This window comes from Amblyomma americanum, chromosome 6, assembly GCF_052857255.1.
Source record: "Amblyomma americanum isolate KBUSLIRL-KWMA chromosome 6, ASM5285725v1, whole genome shotgun sequence".
Taxonomy (NCBI): Eukaryota; Metazoa; Arthropoda; class Arachnida; order Ixodida; family Ixodidae; genus Amblyomma; species Amblyomma americanum.
The window spans coordinates 183,812,829-183,832,723 of record NC_135502.1 but is presented as its reverse complement, the minus strand read 5'-3'; the positions used below and the strand labels follow the sequence as shown (position 1 = coordinate 183,832,723).

At 46.1% G+C, this 19,895-nt stretch overlaps 1 long non-coding RNA gene and 1 pseudogene across 2 annotated transcripts in view; one reads left to right on the top strand and one right to left on the bottom strand.

The window, feature by feature from the left end:
* LOC144095068 (uncharacterized) overlaps positions 1-19,895 on the bottom strand; it is a 103,564-nt gene that overhangs the window by 71,375 nt on the left and 12,294 nt on the right. The window lies entirely within an intron of this gene.
* Positions 1,462-3,341, top strand: LOC144094429 (uncharacterized; annotated as a pseudogene).

Sequence of the window (19,895 nt, the reverse complement as noted above, 5' to 3'; positions counted from 1 at the left end):
GTTAGAACTGGATTGTTGCAAGTAGAATGCTGTCACCTGTGTCTTGTCCGTATTCCTCAGAGAAGAAAAACATTAGCCCATTTCCTCGCATCAGGTGGCGGAGAGTTGCAGACATTAAGGACAATGCTTTCAGAAGGCCTTGACGTTTGCTTCGACCTCTAGTCGGGTTCCCGAAGTCAAGGCTTGAGGGAGGCTTGAGGCTTGAGGGGGCTTGAGGAATAATAGGAAACACGCGCTTTTCGAAAAGGAAAACGCCAGGAACATGCGAGGAGGGAACAGACCGCCGAGGTGTGGAAGAGTATAACAAGTACAGGCGCCTTCAGGCTACGTCGTCTGCCAATCTAGGTCTTCGTGTAACTTGGAAGGATGGCCGCGACAACTCTGCACCCTTCGCCATGGCCTGCACTGAGTAATTTGTTTTTGTTTTAGAGAAAAGCAAAGATGAAAAATTCACTTACAAGTGCATCCTTTGTTTGCCAAAACTGAAGCTGTGGAGCTGGGGAAAGTCCTCGAACTCCAACTTGAAAAAACATGTGAAGGTAAACATGACTTTTGAATCCATCTTTTTAATTTTACTTTGTTTCCCGTGTTGAGTGTCAGTACTGATGCATTTTTGGCGATGTTGACAGATTAGCAACACACCAACACGACTATTGATATTTCAACAATTCTAATGACCGCTTATTATTTTTTTTTAAACAGCAACCGCGCAGGCAAAGCCTCCCCGAGTTTGAGATGCTGGAAAAAAGGAGACTGTGCGGAGAACATTTGAGTCCGAACAAAATTCGCCCAAGCGGATGACTCAAGGGAAACAACTTCATTCACTCAAGAGCTGCTTGGCGGGCTTGTTGAAGAGTTTGTCATCAGTCCATCGCAGCCCTTTTCGGTCGTAGAGGAACCGTCATTTTTGAAGTTACTCAAACAAAGAGCCCCAGAAAGAACAGTTCTTACATCTCCAATGCTCATGACTCGTCTCCATGCGCGCCACGAAACGATGAAAAGAAATTTACGCTAAAAATTAAAAACTATCCTTTATGTCGCTGTCACCGCGGACTGTTGGACTCACTTTCACAGGTGAATCTTTTAGCTCCTGCTGACTGTTTTGAAACAAGTGCGTAGAATAAAGAGTTCTGCTGGTTGGTTGGTGTTCATCTCATCGTGTAAATAATACTCAGCGCGAAGCTGTAAATATAAAGAGAAGAAGGAAGCCTGTATCGTGTCCGTTCCTAACCCTTCGCGCTTAGTATCACTTCCATGATGAAGAAATGCATATTTGGCGTATTAGGTGTCCCCCCGCGTTAGCCCAAACCAAGCCCACCTTCTAAATCGTGTATTTTTGCGCCATTGCCTAGTGTGATGATTCATTAAAATATGGTTTTTAGGTGTTACCTTGGAGTGACAGCTCTATGGCTAGACCCGGAGACTTTAAACCGAAAGGTTGCCGCCTTAGCTTGTCTCCGAATGAAAGGGAGCGTAAACTATGAAAGCCTGGCCACTACATTTGAAGAGGTGTTCAGTGAATTCAAGCTTCACGGAAAGGTCACCATATTGATCACGGACAGTGGATCGAACTTCTTGAAAGCTTTTAGGTAAGTTAAAGCATTTTCCACCCTCTGTGAATTACTGAGTTCTGGTACACATTGCTAAACATTGTCTTCGCGCTGCACAGGCTCTACGGTCAAGATGAAGGAGACGATGAAGGCGAGCAGGACTGCGAGCCAGTACATTTATGTCCGCTCATCGACAGCGTGGAGGAAGGCAAGCACCGGCTTCCACCACATCATCGGTGTTCGGCGCACACCATGAACCTAATTGCAAGTGTTGACCCAGCGAGGGCGGATTCTACTGACGCGGATTACGCTAGGATAAAACAGTGTGTGTTCAGCAAGTGCCAGAAACTCTCGAATAAGCAAGGACAGTCGGCGCAAGCAGCTGACCTGATTAAGACCCATTGCGGGATCTATTTGCCGCACCCAGCTGTTACAAAATGGAATTCAACATTCTGGGCTGTCGACGCTATCAATTCCTCGCTAGGAAAAGGTCAGGACATGGAATTCATTTTCTCCAAGCTAGGAATTTCCAGGCTGCAGAAACCTCACGAGCCCAAGTTCATAGCGGAATACTGCAAGCTATGTAGCTCCTAGGTATAATTCTCGCGACTTCTAGTTCAACATCCGGTTTTTACACTGCAGGTCATGAAGCCCGTGTGCAGTGCCTTGGACGTCCTGTAAGGTAACAACTAACCTACTTCCGGCGCTCGATGTTGTCATCAAAAAGATCGAGCTCGAGAAAATCTCTGGACTGCACTTCTGCGGGCCTCTAGCTCAGCGTGTCTTGGATAGCATCCGCAAGAGGTCAGTTTTTAACACACGTCTTAGGCTCATTAAGAAAAAATTCACTTCATATATATTGCCACACAGCTCACATTCTGCGGGCGCCGCCTTGCGACCGAGCGGTGTGACTTGGCTCGTGAAGGAGCGAGGAAGACGGCGCTTCCGCTCCGGTGCGTGCTGCTAGTTTGCTTGGCCGTGCGATTAGAAGCACCTTTTCGAGTCGCACTATATTTGTTGGTGAAAATATCTAAAAGCTGAAGACGGTCCGAAGAGCTGCGCGCTCATGTTGAGGAAATCATGCAAACATGATTCGCATATTCAAATGGTTTATATTTTAGCATTTCTCCTATTGCTTTTCTGTTTGTAACAAACATATTTCGTGCGGTCGAGGATTATCACTGAACTTCATCTGTTTAAAGTAGTGTACGATATCGCAATATACAGGGGGTGTCATTTACATATGTTTATAGCTATTCGACAAATTCCCAGTAACCTTGTTGATAAAAGCAACTTTGCTGAGCGAGTTTTTGCTGACGGAGATTAAACACTGTTATGAATCAGAAGGATCAGCTGGTTGCGGCTACCTTGCTACCGAGCTTCAAGTTGTCGTGGATTGACGATGAAGCGAAGCGAAATGCTGTTCTTGAGGCCGTCAAAAGTGAGCTGCCGAGATTTCCTAGCCTTGCGGGCATCCATACAGCGACCAGCCTCAGCTCCAGCACAACAGAGGATGACTTCTTCGGGAACTCCTTGACTTCGTCGTCAAGTGAACATGAAGACTTGTCTCGGTACCTTTTGGTGCCGCGTAACTTTGCGCTGAGTGGGCTCAAGGAAAACTTTGCACGCTTTCACCAGCTCTTCTTGAAAGTGTATACATGAGTACCATTCATCGCGTCCGTCGAGCGCTTATTTAGCGTAGGTGCGGACGTATTCACTAAGTAGCGAGGTAAGCTGTCCGATGACAGCTTTGAAATGCAGCTGTTACTTAAATTCAACAGCAAGGTGTAGTTATTAGAAAGTTGTCATTGTTTATTAACATTGTTTTCAAAATAAATTTAACTTCTTTCTATCCGCAACTGCGGCTACGTTTCTGGTTATTGAGTTCCTGAGTGAGCGAGGCTGACCTGGAACACCTTAACATAAACACTCGCATTTTTGCGATAATTATACAGGTTCATGTGAACAAAATGTTTATATGCAGAAATATACTTTTTCCGGAACCATGTCATTGAGGCATTTCTTTATTGCTACACAATTTGCGCGAATATTTTTTAGCAGAAGTGCAACAGAATTACTGTAAATTTGTACAGTTCAGCTATGTTTTCTTTTGTGAACTTAGAATTATGTGAAATATGAGCTTTATAAAATTGTGTTGTGTTCTTGAAGCGAAGACGCCTTGATTAAAATTGATGCCGATAGAGTAACGGCGAAGTAAAGTGCGATAATTTTTTTTCGGTAACGGTAAGGCAACGCGGTACCTTTGTTTTTAGGTAATGTAGGGCGGTAACGCGTTCTCTTTTTTAGTCTAACGAGTAACGTATTTAGTTACTTTTTTTTCGGTAACGCCTGCAACACTGGGTGCGAGTACTGCTAGCTAATCTTTTGCCGTGAAAAACCTATAGAAGGCAACAATAGCTGTATTATTGAACACTTTCCTCTGAACTGCTTGTGTGAGTTTGACATAGACTATATTTGATGCGGCTCATCCTTCAAGCTTTGTGGTTTAATTCCTTTCTTGGTTTTACTTATTTTCCATTGCCGTTGATGCGTGCTCAGCAGGCATCGCCGGGACCTGGCTCTCTCCCGATATTACTGATGACAAGATATTTCTGTGCGAATGTACTTTATCGCTTTGACCGCAACTCGGCGTCAGGTGGTGGCGTATTGATAGCAGTGCCCGAATCTTTGGTTTCTAGAATTGCGAATATAACGTCTCCTTTTGAATTTTTTCGTGCACGCGTGGTTAGCGAATGCAAGAGTTTAATCTTTTGTGCCTGCTATCGACCGCCACTTTCGCCTCTTACGCTTTGTGCTGACCTACATGATGTATTTAGCGATCTAGTCACCCGCTTAGCATCATCGCCACTTTTTCTTCTTGGTGATTTTAACTTTCCGGCAATGAACTGGTACAATGATTTTTCGCCTACGTGTTACAGCTCATCTGAGTGCTCTTCTTTCATCAACCTATGTCTAAAGCAGTTTATACTTCAACCTACTCGACGCACGCAACATCCAGCTAACATTCTAGATTTTATTCTCCCGACTGAACCTCATTTAATTCCTTCGTTAACCTTGCTACCTGGCTTGTGTAATCATTGCATTATTCCCTATCAGGAAATCATCGAAACTCACTCGCTATTGTAGAAATGCTGATTTTCTTGCTATAAACGGTGAATTAGAAAAATTCATTTATTACTATAATCCCACTTTTGAAGCCCGTTCTGTTGAGCAGAACTGGACTTTATTCAAAGAAAAAGTGGCCGCACTAATTACGGAACACATTAATTAAAAACGAATCAATTGAACTCTAGTGCTCCGTTGTTTAATGCACGCTGAAAACGTTTGCTGAAGAAAAAAAATAGACTATTTCGGCGCGCTAAGACAGCACAGACATCTGTTTCTTTGGAATGCATACTTCGCTGCTAAAGCAGCATATAAGGAAGCCGTCTAGGTAAGTAAAAATGAGTTCTACCAGCGAACCTTACCGTCCCTCCTTAAACATGATCCAAAAAAAGTTTGGAATGTTGTCAATAATAATGGTAATATTAATACTGTTGTACTTCACGATCAATGCAGTAACCCTGTAAATGATCACGACTGCTGAAATATTCTGAATAACGTATTTGCTTCGTGTTTTTCAACCACTGTTGCTACTAATCACCCAGTTGTTTGCCATTGTGAATATGTTCCAATGTATCCTTTAACAAGTGATCCTGCTGGTATTGCCACTCTGATTCGAAAACAAAAGTTTTCTTCCTGTGCTGGCGTCGAAGGTATTAACACCAATTTTTTTTAAAAGTACAGTACACGCTCATTATTGATATTACGTGAGATATTTGCCCAATATTTGCAGTATGGCTGTATTCCAAGTGAATGAAAGGTAGGGAAAGTGGTTCCTTTGCATAAGTCAGGAAGTACTCTTTCATCGCTTAATTACAGGCTACTATCATTGACCACTGTTCCATGCAAGATCCTAGAACATAGCATTTGCTCGCACCTTGTCTCTTTCCTAGAAAATTACTCATTTTTTTTCTTTATGTCAACATGGTTTTAGAAAATCTTTATGTGAAACGCAGCTGGCGTCTTTCACAAATGATTTACTCCAGACAATGGACGACGGAAATGTAGCGGACTGCATATTTTGTCTAATCGCTTTCAGTATGTATCCAACCATGATTCGTCACCTATCGCATTAACTTCTGGTTCTCCGCAAGGTTCTGTTTTAGGGCCTCTTTTTTTCGTCATTTATAATAATGGCCTACCATCGCAAGTAACGTCCCATGTAATATTGTTTGCTGATGATTGTGTAATCTATAGCGTTATTTCTGACCCCTCTGACAGTGTTCCGTTACAAGATGACCTCAACTCTGTTTTTTCTTGGTGCACGGATTGGCTATGACCCTTAACGTTACTAAATGTAAACACATACGTGTCTCTCGCCGCCTTTCTAGTGATCACACCTCCTATTTCTTTGGAAGTTCTTAGTAATGTCAGTAACATCTTATAACTTGGCGTTCACATCACAAATAACCTAGTCTGGAAAAACATGTTGAACCTGTGTCAAATAATGCTAATCGCATGCTTGGATTCCTTCGTCGTCATTTCTCATCGGGCACAGTGCCTGTAGAACTCCATCTATATACCGCTTTAATAAGACCCAAACAAGAATAGCATGCTCAGGTTGGGGCCCCTGTCATCTCGTCCTTTCACACACTATTGAATCCATTCAGAACCGAGCCGCACGCAACATTCTTTCGAACTACTCAAGGACTGCTAGTGTATCTGCTATGAAACTTTCCCTTAATCTTCCTGACCTTGCAATTCTCTCCGTCGCAGGTAGATTCGGCTTTGCCTGTTTCATAAAATTTACAGTTACATCACTCTTATTCAGCAATTACTTACTCCTCCATCGTACGTGTCATCCCGCATCGACCACCGGTTTAAAGTCGGCGTTCCGCAAAGCCGCACTGATACTCGTCTCCGTTCGTTTATTCCTCGCACTTGTAATTAGTGGAACCACCTCCCTGCCTCCATCGCTACAATAAGCAGCGATGAAGGGTTCAAGAAATGCCGCTATGATTTTGTATGCCCCTCCTCTCTGTAATGCCCTCGGGCCTTGAGAGTATAGAAATAAATAAATAAATAAATAAATAGATAAATGAATAAATAAACAAATAATTATGGCGTTCCTCCTGAAGTGAAATATAATCGTCTAGCCATCATAAATGCCATATAGTATGAAAAATTGCTCCAAAAATGTTCTGCAAAAACTACTTAAAAAGAAACAGGAACATACTCCTGAAATTTACTACAAAATGAGCTCCAAATGAGTAAATAATACTTATTAACTGCCACGCTAAATTCTTTGTGAGCGCAACATTTACTCCAAATAAACTCTTGTATACAGATCAGCAGCACTATACGTCTTCTGGCACTTCAAAATGATCTATTAAAACAGAGAAGTCGAGCAGATACTCCTGTTCTGGTCAACTCCATCCCATTTGCTCGACAGACGAAATGCACTCCAAGCGCGTTATAATTGCGCTTACAGTAGGTAGGCGTGGCTGATATACCTGCAGAATCACTCCAAACGTGACGATTTTGCCATAGTTTGGGTTATGTGGGTTTAACGAACTAAATCGACTCGGGCTATGAGTACGCGGTAGTGAAAGGTTCCGGAAATTTAGACTACCTGCGGATCGGTTGGCGAAATCGAGGCCAACCTGCAGCAAGCGGCGGCTATTGTAGACGATTACGACTGCGCTGCGGCCTTGAGGGCTCCCAGAGAAAATCAGAATTCGTGCACATGCGCCAAAATCCAATGTGCACAACCAAAGCTGCCCTCTCCCTGCTTAGTGGCCCGATACCTGAACCCGAGGAAATCAGAGTAATGGGACTCTACATACACAGGAACCGCAAAATTGACACCACGCTGAAAAAGCTCCGCAAGGTGGGCAGACAGGTTGTCCGTATGGTCTGCCGGGTATCGGGTATCAAACAAACGGGGGGGTATCAATGCAAAGACGCCCTGCGGCTGGCCAATGCATTCGTAACCAGCCGAATCCTGTATCCAGCACCGTACCTCCACTTGCGTAATTGCGATGAGAACGCTCTCGATGTGATCCTCCGCAAAATTTTTAAGAGCTCTCGACCTCCCCATTGCAACTTCCAACCAACGTCTCCTCGGCCTGGGGATGACGAATACCTTTGGGGAGCTGCGCGGGGCTCACTTCAACAATCAATACTTGCGGTTAAGCAAACCACGAGCGTGTAGCAGCTTTCGGACCCGCCTCCACATCAATTGCACAATCCAACAGCAGAAGCGGGTATCCCTGCAAGAGGCCTGGCGCTTCCCCCTGCAGGCTCGCCCCCTTCACAATAACATGATAAAGGATGCTCATGATGGCCGCCGCCTCACGTGAGCGGAGGCCATTTCCGAGCAGTATGGTACTCTACCAGGGGTATTTTACACGGACGCGGCCGGTCTACACCAAGGGGGTCGGTACATGGCGGCCGTCGTCCACCAAAACACCCCAGTTCAGGGCCTCACCTTCCGTGCCTCCGACATTACATTCACGGAGGAAGTCGCTATCGTGCTTGCTGTTGCGTATCCGGCGTCCCGAGACATTATCACCGACTCGAGAGGATCTTGCCGCAATTTTGAACAGGGACAAATTCCAGATCATGCCTTCTAAATGTTACATAGATGTGAATACCGTGGTTTCCCAATTCGGCGCACCATCATCTGGGCCCCAGCACATGCGGGGATCGAGGGAAATAAGGTAGCGGACGCTACCGCCCGCACGCTTAACCACCGGGCATCGCCTCTCCGCTGCCTGATCCAGCTGCTGATTTGAGTCCGGCTATTACTTTTCGAGAGATCTCTGTCCTGTATCAAACCGCTCACGGCTGATAGCCACCCACCTGTAAAGGCCTCAAGAAGGCGGAAGACTGTTGGCTTCTTCACCTCTACAGTATCAAGGTACTGTGCCCGGCAGTGCTTAAACATTTCAGTTCGGCATTTTCGGGCGATGTCCACACTGTAAGGAAGTATTTTCGGACAATTATCACATAGTGTGGACGTGTCCTGCCAATCCTGATTTCCCACCCCACCCCCACCCCTCACAACAGGACTGGAAGGCTGCCCTGCTCGGGTGCTCAACCCTCCAGGACCAACGAGTCCTGCTGACAAGAACCCGGGCCGCCCCGGAGGCCACAGGGGTCCCGGTCTAGGCATCCCTCCTGGTGATTGTGAGGGCCGGGCCTTTCAGGCCCGGTCCAAGGAATACCTCTTTTGGAAATAGTATATATAAAAGTTTCACACCACGACCACCTGGGGTTCTTTAACGTGCACTGACATTGCACAGTACAAGGGCCTCTAGAACTTCGCCTGCAACGAAATTCGACCGCCGCGGTGGGGATCGAACTGGCGTATTTCGGGTTAGAAGCCGAGCACCATAACCACTCAGCCACCATAGTTCAGAGCAAGCGTAGTTGCCATAGTTCAGAGCATGCGTACAGCAGTCGGCAGCTACTCTGAATGATGCCATATTGCTACGAACTGCGCTGCCAGGTTCAAATTGCCTACTTCCCCAGATTAACGAAGCAACTAACCAGATGGCAACAGGGAAACAGTTCGATCATGGCGACGTTCATGCTTTGTCCACTGACATTTATGGACTCAACGCGCCGCCTTCCGTCTAGAGTCAGTATATTAACCCTGCGCTGAGAACCAACTGAAGTTGGCATCTACTGATAGGTTACCGCGTTCTGATTACAAAGATGGTACACTCTATAAAACGAGTCTTTTATAAGCTGCAAATATCAGAAATCAAAAGACAGGAGTCGCCATCTCGGGCAAATTTAACAGCTACAATGCATCAATGGATAAACAGCGGATCCCAGAGGCTATGTCGCACTGTCGTTCACTTCATAACGGCGGCAAACGCCCTCAGTGAAGATGTTACAAGTACCCATCGAGAGGCAGAAAAAAAACTTGGATGCAATTTTTTCCAGAATAAAATTACCGGGGGACTTCAGGAACTTTAGTGCGCGTAATCAGAAAACTGTGCAATGTTATTACAACTCCATTCAGATAGCGTTCAAATTCTATTTGCTTCACTTCCAGCTGGTACTTGTAAGCACTATTATTGGATTGAAAAAAATTATTTCGTCAGAAAAGGCAAAACTCAGATGATTCGTGCTAGGTTGCTATAAATCCAGGGCCGACAGCGACATGAGTAGCCAGTTCAATGGCCCGGGCTTGAACGCCCAGATCTGAGCTCACCATCATATGCCCCGATTTCTCGACAATATGAACTTGTATTACAGGTTCCGATGGCGGCTCCTTGTTACCGTTCCACATAGTGTCCATTCCGGGCCGTAATCACCGGGTTAGAATTTTCATGAGTCATGAAGGATTCAGTGGTTAGGGCGCTCGACTACTTATCCGGAGTTCCCGGGTTCGAACCCGACCAAACGGCTTCGTTCTTATGGAGGAAAAACGGTAAGGCGCCCGTGTGCTGTGCGATGTCAGTGCACGTTAAAGATTCCCAGGTGGCCGAAATTATTCCGGAGCCCTCCACAACGGCACCTCTCTCTTCCATTCTTCTTTCACTCCCGCCTTTATCCCTTACTTTACGGCGCGGTTCAGGTGTCCAACGATATATGGATAAATACTGCGCCATTTCCTCTCCCGAAGAAACCAATTATTATTATTAGTCATGAAGGATAGCGTCAGGAGTCGCCTCCAGGTGGTCTCGTGCTCCTTAACTAAGGTTTTGTCTGAAGGGGGAAGATCCTCCTTTATAGTTTAAAATAAGAAATAATATCGTGATATGATGCTAGGCCATCCTTCGAGAGACTCTCAGTAAGTAGCGCGTCGCCTGCTCGGCTGCTCTGCCTCTCGCATAAGTGCGTATGACGAATTTTGACTCGTTTAGTATAGTCTCAGCGTTGGTGCTAACGATAGCAAGGACGATAACATGACTCGTCTGCCGTTTCATAGAATCTCGTTTTAGTACTGTCGCTGACTATCAGTCTTCTTTGCGTGTCCACCGCCGCTAGTGCGAACGCTTGTTTCTGTGTGTATTCTGCGGCATCTACATACACCGCTTGTGCATGTTGGATGTACAGTGGCGAGCAGCCCCGTCTAGAGCGCACCGGCGGTGCTCTGCGGAGCACGTCAGAGCCATCAAACGTTAGGCTCTGGGTTTGAGTTATGCGTCCCGTGCGCATGCGCGGTAAAAACAGAGGGATGCCTGCTCATCGCTTCCCTGCCCAGCGTCCACCTTGCGAGTTCGTTTCCTGTCGCCAGGGCCGCGCTGCCTGCATTTGTGACGCTATGACGCTGGCGAGGGCGTCGCCATGCCGCCGTGTTTCACGAGTGTAACGAGGCAAGGAGGCCACGTAAAGAGGCTCAACTGATACCGGATGATCGCGTTTCTGCACCCGAGTTCCTAGCTCTGTACAGATGCCAAATGCGGTGTCCCTTGAAGGTGATAGCCCAGCGCAAAGTCACACCATTAAACAATAAGCCTGCAACGCATGATGAGTGGAGGCAACGCGCTAACCTGATACGGAGAAGAGTAAAACGCATCAAACCACCAACGAGGCCAAATTCTCGCACTCATAGACTGGTGCGCGTATGAAGCGCGCCATCACCCGTTATTTCCAAATTATTTTGAAACGCGCGATCACCCGATATCACTTCCACTTGCCAGCCTAGCCGCCTCGCGATTCGCGCGAAACCCGTTGGTTTTAACGCGAAGGCGTTAAAGAGCTCATATCTAAGAAAAGCCGGTGTCGTCGGCGTCTTTGGCCATGACCGAAAAAAGGCGCATCTCGGTGGACACCTGAAGCGCGCCGTGAGGGAAGAGATTTTTACGCGACAGCGTTAAGGATTGATTAATTGATGGATTAATTGTTGGATTCACGGATTGATTGATTGATGAATAGATTGATTGCTGGATGGATGGATTCATTAATTGATTGATTGATTGATTGATTCTTCGATTCTTCGATCGATTGGTTGATTCATTGATTGATTGATCGATCGATTGATCAATCGATCGATCGATTTTTCCTTCACTTACGGCGCGATCCGGGTGTCAGCGAGAAATGTGAGACAGGCGTAATTTCCTTTCCTTAAAAGCAATTGTTCATTTCATTTTCCTTTCCTGCCCCGCCGCGGTGGCTCAGTGGTTAGGGCGCTCGACTACTGATCCGGAGTTCCCGGGTTCGAACCCGACCGCGGCGGCTGCGTTTTTATGGAGGAAAAGCGCTAAGGCGCCCATGTGCTGTGCGATGTCAGTGCACGTTAAAGATCCCCAGGTGGTCGAAATTATTCCAGAGCCCTCCACTACGGCACCTAATTCTTCCTTTCTTCTTTCACTCCCTCTTTTATCCCTTGCCTTACGGCGCGGTTCAGGTGTCCAACGATATATGAGACAGATTCTGCGCCATTTCCATTCCCCCAAAAAACCAATTATTATTATTATTATTCAAAGGTAGAAAACACAGGGCAGAAACACAGTATTTTGGGGGAGGTAGAGGTGCGTACATAACTAAACGGTGCACTCCATTCCGTCCAAATTGCAATCTCGCCTTTCCTATAGGACAAAGGAAACATTATTTGTTCATGAGAAAAGCAAATATCGTATACTACTAGCCTGCACATACCACATTTGCAAAGCTCAATTAGGAAGCGAGTGAAAAATGTCAGAACGCAAAAGCATGCTCCGTTTACTTTCGGCCGCAGCTGTACAGTTCGGTAGCCCTAATGCACCCTTGTATGTGTGTCTAATTATAGTCTGGTTTTTCAGTGCTAATTTTAGGTATGAGAGTGCGTAGAGAAGCTTGCTTAGTAAAAATTCTTGTACTACACTTGTGCTTTTACTACTCCTTCACTCCAGTCCTTTTCTTCGCAATTCGTTTTATAATTTACTGCCGTGTGGACGGTTGTCTTGAGTTTTTCTAATGTCTCCTTGTTCTTGCTGTTTGACTGCAGGAAGAGTCTGAGGATACATATAGTTCGAACTTCGCTTACAGGGATCCCTTCCACCCTGATGTAAAGTGGTAACCGAGGTTTATAATTTTTGGCTCCACAGCCTCTTGGTGTGTCCCTGATTAGGAATGATTCGGACTTGAAAAGCGAGCAGGTTAGCTCTGCTATACCCGCCAGGTTTTCGATTAATAATGCAAACGCATTATATGGTTTAGTCGCATCGCAAAAAGTGTCCGAAAATTTTTTTCCGCATGATTGTGTTGTTCTGTGTAGATAAATATGCAAAAGTTTGTGTTAGTGTGTGAGTATTGAAATGGGAAAAGTTTGGTTGATGAATTGTATTTCTTTAAATAAATTGAGTTAATAAATACAAATGCTGTGTTTGAAGCAGGTTTTGTGTGACGGATTCTATGAAAAACGATGTAAATGCGTGAGGAGGCTTACTTAGCACAAAATAAAAGAAATAAAAATAAAAGGAGAAAAGTAAATTTAAATAATGATAATAAGATTTTAAATAATAAAAAAATGAGCAATTGAGGGAGAAATGGAGGAAAGGGAAATGCTTGACATTTCCGTTCTTAAGCACGCAAGAGAAATCCCGTAAATTTTTGACCCACCTTGTTGCAGGGTATCTTCTATCTGACCATCGCTGCCAGTTGTGGTGCATAAAGTGATATCTGCATAGAAGTTGAGCTTAGGCATAAAGTTCGAGTACCCTTGAGGCCAGGTGATTACACCTACAGAAATGAGCGAAGCGGATCGTCAAGAAAACCGGAGGAGGGCCAGGGCGAATACAATACGCAAAAAAAGTATCAAGGGGATGATAGTGCCTTGTATGTTGATGCGGTACATTATAACATTACAGGCAAAGACGCTTTCGCTGTGAGCGCTGTGAGCATCTCCTGCAGACTAGCGGTTACGGTGGTCACGGACCTAGTGGAAGAGACCGAAGAGGCTGCAGTAGCACTATGGATCTTTCAGGAAGGCACCAGCACAAATCTCAGTGGTTCCAAAACGACCCTTCGCAACTTCTCGAGGGGACGTATCTCCGCCACTGCATACAAAATTGTTTGTACGATGCCAAAAAAAAGTTCCCGGGTTCGAACCCGACCGCGGCGGCTGCGTTTTTGTGGAGGAAAAACGCTAAGGCGCCCGTGTGCAGTGCGATGTCAGTGCACGTTAAAGATCCCTAGGTGGTCGAAATTATTCCGGAGCCCTCCACTACGGCACCTCTCTTCTTCATTTCTTCTTTCACTCCCTCCTTTATCCCTTCCCTTACGGCGCGGTTCAGGTGTCCAACGATATATGAGACAGATACTGCGCCATTTCCTTTCCCCCAAAACCAATTATTATTATTATTATGCCAAAAAGATAGCAAGAAAGTGGATCTGGTGTGGGTCCCGGCCCACGCGGGTGTTCCAGGGAACGAGGCCGCTCACCAGTATGCTCGAGGTTTTTTCAGCCGAGCCGGAGGGGGGTTCTCGGACCCGAATGTCCCTAGGGGCGAGAGAGACGCTAATTACACATCAGGACATAACCAACTATTAAAGGGAGCTCAGAGCAAGCCTGCCTCCTCCGCACGTTTCGCTCAGCTGAGAAAAGGCTAGCACCTGGAGGCGGCTGCAAACGCGGTCGCAGTCAAACCCGTGGACGTATTCCAATATCTTTCCCGATTTGGTAAATCCGTATTGTCAGCTATGCGGCGAGCCTGGCACCTTAGATCACATAATCTGGGACTGCATAGAGAATCCGCCTCCAGCAGATCTAGTCACATCTTCCACGCTTGGAAAATGAAAGCTGCTCTCGCCAGCCCGCACCCGGACGTTCAGTCCAGGGCCATGGGAAGTGCGCGGGAGGTAGCCGACAGACTTAAACTGCCGGGCACCTGGAGCGGCTGAACTAACCAAACAAGATCACTATCTTCCTGGCAATATAGTTTTTTTCTCTCTCAGTGCCTGGTAGTGACTAGTATTAATACGTAATAATAGTGTCTACTACTTTTCAACATTTCGCACTTTCCCGCCTTCCATGACGTTATAACGCTTCGAATAATCGCGAGCTTTTTAACGCTGCCACTTTTCGGCGAAGCCGTGCTTTCGGCTCAATCAGCCCTCCAATGCTTCCACATTGAAGTATGTATTCCGAACAAAGGTTAGCGTAGCCAGAAAGGGGAACAGAATCATCATAATCATGATCATCATCATCATCATCATCATCAGCCTCACTCTGCTCACTGCAGGGCTAAGATCGCCATCTTTACCGAGTGATATAACCGTAAAGAATGGATGGAGTTCTTCCCAGGCTCCCTTTAACTCTATCGCGGTAAGAACAGGGACCTGTGCAACAAGAAATTCGGCGGATACATATAAGACTGCTTACGCTTGAAATGCGATAGCATTGATGTGCTGCGTCATGCTTCGTTGCTGAATGACTGAGTCATGATCATGACTACAAGGCATGATTTCACATACTACTTTGTGCAAACTCTATACATCTTAACCTACTCGTAAAGTGCTCAGTCATGCCATGTTTTAAAATATTTGAGTCATGACCACGACTTGGCGCCAGACCTGCGTATGGGATATCCGCACACTAAGAAGGATATATTTCAGCTCGAGCTAGTTGAAATAAAAGTTGTTCGGCACATTGTTGCTAAATATACAAGACATGATTCTCCTTCCTTATTGACGCCATAAAATAACATAGACTCTCTAATGTCGTCGGAAATTCAGCCGGCTCGCAATTTTGTGCCACTACATCTCACGTAAGCTGAAGTTAAACTTTCCGGGTTGCGCAAAGGCACATTTCACCAGAAAGACAAGACACATAACAGCCTGCCTCACTAGCTGTCTTCTAGATTCGCCAGAACTCTCAGTGAGTGGAATAGAGTATAAGCAAAATTACTCAAAGCGCTTTCTTGCATGACCGACCGCATTGCCCAAGAGAAGATGGCTGTCCATATGTTTCCAGCTGGAACGAAGCAAGAACGACTAATTTTTTGTTTTATTCTTCCAAAATGAGTTCCTCACATTCTATTCACACCGCAGCGGTGGCCAAGTGGTTGAGCATCCGCCTCGCATGCGGGAGGTGCGGGGTTCGATCCCCAGTGCCGCCGGGTACCCACCGGTGACACAATGGGTACAAGCTTTTCCCCTGGTCTGGTGCTCGGCTTATTTAGGGTGAAATGCTTGGGAAATGGGTCTTCGACCCCACCTTGAGAATTTGAAAAATACCTTGTTCCATGGCGCTCTTTGGCCATAGATGCCCTTGCGCCATAAAAATCAATCATCATCATCACATTCTATTCACATAGTTAGCTCTTATCTTGTAGCCTTTGCAGTTTGTTTTACAATCAAGTCGGGCATCTTGTCTCTGGCGGCATATGTATGTTGGAAAGCGCACTTGCGGAATTTTGCATATACCTATTCCTTGCCTTCGCATACTTTCGCAGCAAGCGACCTTGCCTAAGAATTGTAGCGTCAATTCCTGTATTGTTGATTGTATTTCGCTTGTTATGAAATTTCTTCTCTTTTTTTCCTTTCCTCTTCAGTGATTTCTATACATTTTCTTATTTTTATACTGTCATGTTCTTATATATGAATTTACACATTGCCACAGATGCCCCTCCTGTCTGGACCGTGTATATGTGTGGTCTGAAGTATCTGCAAGTAAATAAATAACTATTCAACTTACATTACGTTACGTGCAATGTGCTGAGTCATTATAGGTTGCAAAGTGATTACTCATGACGATGACTACGCACCATGACTACGTGTACTTTGCGCCAACTCTATACACCTTACGTTACGTTTTTTGAAGTGCCGGGCCATTATACGTGGTAGAATGATTATGAGCCATGAATTTCAAAGGCCATAATACGTTGCGTTTCATCATTCGTGTTCGTTTGCATGTGTTTTGACACTGTACACCGGTGTTATGACATCCTCCGAATTTCGTGCCGTACACAGCGGACGCCGGATTTCGTGCTAATGAGACAAATTCTTTTGCATGAATAAAGCTGTTAAGAAACCGCGAGGTGCTAGAATAGCTATATGAGCATGGAGGCCTCACACGGTTTCACGCGCAGCCGTGACATTAGAACAAACAGTGTTTGAAACCGAAAGAGAATATGGAAATGGAATGAGAAAAATTACTCGCTGCCATTCCACTACCTCCATCACTCGTGGTTCGGGAGCCCACCCAGAGACCGCAGCAGTCTTTGCTTCCCTCAAAATCAATTTTAATTTCGTGTGCTGCAGAGTTAACCTGTGGGCGACCCACACCAGCCCATCTCTCCCACACCGAGGCCACCCTTGCGCACATTCTCCTATCCAGACCGGCATTCCCTACCCCGCTGAGCCGGTGCCTCTCCGAACCTGGGAGGACTGATCCAGAGACCTATTCCGGTCAATGGACCTGGACAGGCGGAAGGTCGCCATCAAACGGGGCGCGTACGTCATGCACCAACATCACATAAACGCTTAGACCATGAGTGGGGTCCTGCGGAGACCCAGGGGACCTGCGAGCCTCGAATTCTCTTGCTAAAAAGAGTTTTAAAGCGAAAACATTACTAGACCCAGTAGGAGAAAAGCCGGCGTCGCATGTGCGTTAGTCTGCACTCGCAGACGGTACAGAAAATCCCAGGTACGGCAAGAGAAACAGGGTGACATCATGAAGCAGCCGTATGACGACCACAGCAAGCCGAGCACCTTCACTTCAGGCAATCCTATACACATCATTCGTCTCCATATTCCCTCTAATGCATAATTTATCGTGAAATCCGCACAGCCACTGATGATGTCGTTCTTCAGCAGGACTTTGTATACATAACTAAATGGCGCACATCATTTCAAAAGACACTCAATAGTGACAAACGTAAAATCGCGACACTCAGCCGGAAGCATTCAAACTCGCTGTTTACTTATTCCCTTAAGAGTATCACGCTAACCCGCACGTCTTACCGTAAGTAATTAGGCCTTGATCTGACTTCACATATTTCTTGAGCGGAACATACCAAACAACACAACTATCAAAAGAATCGCGCACGCTTCGCCACCTGCACAGAAATCTTCGTAGCGCGCCTGTTTCTACCCGCAAGCTCGCATACTTAACATAGGGCAAGTACCATCAGAACTAATATCTCTGATCTTTCCCAGGCTCATCAGGGCCTGTGGGGGAACGAGAAGGCGCATGCGATCGCCCGAGGGCTCACTTTCCGGTCAATCGCCGCTGACGCGCCGCCTCCACGCAAGGAACACCTCCCTGCAGGTGAGGAACTCGAAGCATTCCACGAAATCGTTACTCATTATAGGCTCGGTCGTATAACCTATCCAGCAGCAGATAAACACCTCCGTAGGGAAGAGGAAATCATTTGGAGAAAATTGCAAACCGGGGTGTTTCCAAACCCTCAACTGTACAGTAAATGGCATCCGGTAGCCTTTAACCCTAAATGTACGCACTGCAATAGCATCGCAGATCTAGTCCACATGGTCTGGACTTGCCCTTTTTATAACGACCCGAATAGAAATCTAAAATCCTGAGATAACTTATTGCTCAAGCACGAAGCAGAACAACAACTGAAAGTCATGGGTATCGCCCTCTCCGCCGCAAATTCCCATGGGATTTCGGCCGACGGTTTGGGGAATGAATGGGGGTTTAGGCTAATGCCTTCTCCGCCGTCATTTTCGACGGGTGCAAATTAAAGTTCTTTCCTTCTCGCTCTCTTCGTCCTGCACTAGGTTATCCTTCGGTTATCTGGTCACCAACCCATCAGGCTTATTTAACCCATATCTTCGAAGTAGTTCAGAAACGCGCAGCACGTTTTATTTCTCACGACTACAACCGCCATTATAGTGCAACGAACAACTTATCTTTATCGGAAGCAAGTTCACCGACACGTAGGAATATCGCACTTTTTTGCTTACTAAATAGACTAATACAGCCATCATCTGTCAATACTGCCACTTGCACGCCTAATGCGCACTTCACGTCGCCAGCATAATAATCGAAGCTTCTAAAGTCTATTTGGCAGAACACTCGTGTTGGAATAGTCCTCCGGACTGCTTTGCTACCATAAGTGACGCGTTAATATTCAAAAATGAAGTCGCCTCCTTCATGCAACCATATTATACTACGTCAAATGCGTTCACAACGCAGTGCGGCTACAGGGCCGCCGCGGTGGCTAAGTGGTTACGGCGCTCGGCAGCTGACCATAAATGCGCGCTTTCGATCCCGGCCGCGGGAGTCGAATTTCCATGGAGGCGAAATTATAGAGGCCCGTGTACTGCGCGAGTTCAGTGCCCGTTAATGAAACCCAGATGATCATTGTGTGTAAACATAATGCGGTTTTCTTTCATGTTTTAATAATTGCTTGCAGTCCAACGTGTATACATTTCTGTACTTTTGCACTTCTCTACTTTGTGGTATATTTTGTCAGCAAAATATTGCAACCCCCATCCCTCACCCAAAATTCCAAGTGTAAAGCCCGTGAGGTAAAATAAATACGTGCTAAGCTCCGTGTCTGCAAGTTTGCTCGACAACATTCGAACCAAAATGATGACGCAACCGTTTCCCGCCGCGATGGCTAAGCGGCCAAGGCGCTCGTCTACTGAGCCGGAGGACCCGGGTTCGAACCCGACCAGGGCGGCCGCGTTTCGATGGAGGCGAAACGCTAAAGGCGCGGTTTTTGTTTTCCAGCAGCGCAGTGGACAAAGGACGAGACAAAATGCACAGACACGGCGCTGAACTTACAACTGATTTTTATTGAGTCGATTTCCACCACTTAAATACAGTGGCAGCCAATCTCAATTGAAAAGACAGACACACAAAACAGAATGGCGATAGTGATAATTCCTGAGCACAGGTGTACAGTGACACAAGGCCAGCTGCGCACGTTTTTCTGTTCTCAGAATACAAATAGAATTCTCAGAATAGAAATAGAAAAACGTGCGCAGCCGGTCTTGTGGTCGAAATTATCCCGGACCCCTCCCCTATGGCACCTCTTCCTTTCTTCTTTCACTCCTTCCTTTATCCCTTTCCTTACGGTGGGGTTCAGGTGTCCGCCGATATATGAGAGACAGATACTGCGCCATTTCCTTTCCCCAAAAAACCAATTAATATTATTATTATCTCCCTGCGAAGTTGCGAAACGTTAAAGCGCCCGTGTGCTGTGCGATGTCAGTGCACAGTAAAGATCCCCACGTGGTCGAAATTGTTTCGGAACCCTCCAGTACAGCACCGCTTTCCTCCTTTCTTCCTTCACTTCCTCCTTCGTCCTTTCCTTCCGGGCGCGGTTCGGGTGTCCACGGAGATGAGAGCTACTGCGTCATTTTCTTTCC